This window comes from Calidris pugnax, unplaced genomic scaffold (assembly GCF_001431845.1).
Source record: "Calidris pugnax isolate Ruff unplaced genomic scaffold, ASM143184v1 scaffold39, whole genome shotgun sequence".
Taxonomy (NCBI): Eukaryota; Metazoa; Chordata; class Aves; order Charadriiformes; family Scolopacidae; genus Calidris; species Calidris pugnax.
This window is the reverse complement of record NW_015090828.1, coordinates 5,492,041-5,495,356: the sequence shown is the minus strand read 5'-3', so window position 1 is coordinate 5,495,356 and position 3,316 is coordinate 5,492,041. Positions and strand designations below refer to the sequence as shown.

The following is a 3,316-nucleotide window of genomic DNA, read 5'->3' as shown; positions in this document are numbered from 1 at the left end:
GGTGGCTGGGGCGCGCTGGCCGGGGCGCGCTGGCCGCTCCGCTCCCCGCCGGCCGGGCCCGGCAGGGCAGGGCAGGGCGGGACGCACCGCACCGCATAACACCGCACCGCTGAGGAGGCACTGCACTTCCACTCGGTCCCCGGTGGGTCCCGCTCCGCGCTCAGGTGAGACGCGCGGCCCCGGTCGCAGGGAGGGAGGAAGGAAGGGAAGAGAGGCGCCGCTGCTGCGGCCGTCGTCAGGCGCTGCCCCGGGCTCTGCGGGACGCGGGTGACCCAGCTGGGCCGGGGGCTGGCGGTGGTGGCGGTCGCCGCGGGGGAAGGAGCGGCTGAGGCGGTGCGGGGCGGCCCTCCCCAGCCGGCCCTCTCCCAGGGCAGATCCTGACAGGAGCCCCCGGCCCCGAAGGGGGGGGAGACCCGGCACCTGCCCGGCCCGGCATCCCGTGCCCTTCGCCGGTAGGGCTAAAAATGCTGATAGCCGCCTGGGCTGTGCGAGCGGTCCCGCTGCGCCGCTATCGAGCTATTAAATACCGAGCTATAGTTAAACATCGAGTTATTAGAAGTACTTTTTATTTCTCCGGTTGAGCGCGGTGTAAATAGTGTGCTGGGGTATTTACCACCGCGCCTCATGTGACTTTTACTTGCTCATGCAGAGGGCTTCCTTAATGCAATTTATCCTGGCTACCCTCTCTTTTTGAGAACTTCATGGACAAAACTCAAATCTGTTTGTATTTCTTTTTCTAGATATTGATCTGTCACGTTTGCCATTAAAAATTAAACTTTCGTCTCATAGGGATTTACCAGGTGCTTTTGAAAAGCAAATTACTGAATTAATGTAGCATGCCCAAAGATAACTGGAGTTGACGTACTAGCAAAGTAACATCTATTACATGAGCAAAAATGGAATATTCCTGCCCTTAGGTTCCTTTTTAATCTTAAATTATTAATGGGTCTCTGCATTGCATGAATGAAACTTGCAATGGGTACAGAGTGCAAATGCATGTAGAGAACTGGATGCAAGAGGAGCTTGTTGTGAAGAAGATCATGTTTCCAAAAAGACTAACAGGAGGATGTGAGCCCCTTCTGTTCATCACAGCTTTTGAGGACTTCTTGGGGGGAAGCAGTGGGCTGTACCCTGCCAAGCTCCTTTGCAACTCGCAGAAAAGAGGATCGAGAAAAGGGCACAACTTTTTGCTACTTGGGGAGCATAGGAAAATTAGAGCTTTAATACATAAATGTAGTACATACATTTAGTACATAACTTTTGTTTAGCGGCTGTTCAACTGAGTCATCGTGGGTGCTCCTAAGGTAGGGTTGGTGGCAGTCATAGTATCCCTTCTTTTAGAACCTGATTGTCAACTTCTCACCAAATGCCGTCATTTGTACTTAGTTAAATAAAAGTATTTATATCGTATGTCATCAGTTACTTTTGTTTATGTAATCAATATAGGAAAAAATCTCCTTGACCCCAGAAAAAGCACCCTTATCTACACTGAAGTAAGAAGGGCAAAATGCTTGCATTTACTATGGATTGTGGAACATCTGAAAATATGTTGAGTGGAAATGTTGGTTTAGGTATCAATGGGAAGTAAAATTTCTACTGTCTGTTCAACCATGTAATGCACAATAAGTGAGGTGTGTCATGGTAAAGATTACAACACTGCACTAAGGTTTGTCTCTTTCTTTTACTTGAACTTTTTCAAGTATTTGGACTTCTAAAGGAAGAAGTTTGATGTAAGATCATATTAAACAAAGCAGAAACATCATGCTTATAAGTAGTTACTTTTCTTCCCCTCAAAGTTTGTTGAAGAGATCTTGGGCAGGTGTATAAAACATGTGATGTTACAGAAACATGAAACCAGTACATAGAAGTGACAGGCTAGTAAAAGGAAGCTCTTAAGTAGGTTGAGAGGATAAAATTCTGCAATATTGTTAGTTTGATAACAAAACTTTAAAAACAAGCAAATGAAAAAAGTCATGGAGTAAAAAAAAGTCCAGATCAACTTAGGCTACTGAACAACCCAACAGTAAAGCTGGGGTGGATTTGAGGAGAAAACTGCCCAGTTTTCCTTGAGTTTTATTTAGGGTTGTTGTGTTAGAGGAGTGACTTGTCCACACCAGAAGAGGCTCCTAGATAACACATGACTGGTTATGTGTTGGCGCTGAGGAGCCATCCAGGGAGCCCAGTGTTCCACGTGGTGCCACCTGTGTTCCTTCTGGGCCTGGTTTGCACTGTGATTATACCACCTGCCAACCTGCAGCAACAACCACCTGCTTCTCCCCTTCCCACCTGTTTAAAGGAAGTTCCCCACCTCGGAGAATTAGACCATACAAGTACATCCCTCACTGAATTACTCTTTGTTCCAGCTGGCTTTAGTTTCCCCCCAGTTTATGGCGACCTTACTGCATGTCCTGCAGTCAGCACCATGGTGTGCTTGCTGTTGTGATCATTAGATCAGGTAATGCCTACCTGGGTGAGGAGTGGGTGGGAGAGAAGGAATTGCACTGCCATGGCCAGAAATGATGCTCTCTAGTGCAGGCACACAGGGTCGCATAAAGCCAGCTTTCTTTTCAGCTGTGAGGTCTTCAAGACTCAGATAAGGAAATTGCATGAAAGGTTTGGCTGCTCTGTTCTTCTGAGTGCAGGTGATCACCAGAGAAATAGATCTGCCTCCACTAGAATCGTAGGGAAGGTGTTTGCAATTTGGAGTTGTAATCAGGCAGCACAATGCTAATTAAGATTAGAACCTTTCTTTTGTGGTTCTATCTTCAAAAACAGAAAGCGGAAGTAAGATCAAGGGGCAGGGGGATGAGGGCCAGAAACTTTCTTTCTGTGAAGTGGAGCTTTTAGGCTTATGCTTTAGTAATGGTGAAAATCAGGTTTAACTACATTTCTATCTGTTTACAGTCTTCAAACAACTGGTTTGACTTTACGGCATAACAATTAAAAAAATCTTTCAGCAAGCAGGAGAGTCTCAATGTGGCCTTTAATAGAATGATAATGTAAATAATTAATGATTTCTGAAAAAATTATGAATGAGCTGGTGGAAGGGCTTTGTGTGTCTCTTTTGAGAGTGAGAAGGATCTTGATGTATCTGTGGAGGCTATGCCTGTGGATTTTTAACAAGGGTAAAGCAGAGAAAGGCTGGTTGAAATGTACGAGATGTCAGTGAAATAAAAACAGAGAGAGCTCTGAGTTTATAATCAGATAAACCAGAACCTTTTTTTTTTTTTTTTTTTTTTTTAGAAGTTTTTTGAAAAATAAAGTGGTTGCTTTTATGGCATAATATTTTTTTTTTTCCTGACGGCATTTAAATACT

General features: G+C 45.3%; 1 protein-coding gene across 2 annotated transcripts in view; it reads left to right on the top strand.

The window, feature by feature from the left end:
- Positions 1-26: 26 nt before the first annotated feature.
- The window catches only part of RHOBTB1 (Rho-related BTB domain containing 1), a 55,607-nt gene continuing 52,317 nt past the window's right edge, over positions 27-3,316 (top strand). For both annotated transcript variants that reach the window (XM_014940576.1, XM_014940574.1), the window contains exon 1: positions 27-164. The gene's annotated coding sequence lies outside the window, so the exon portion shown is untranslated. The remainder of the gene's footprint in view (positions 165-3,316) is intronic.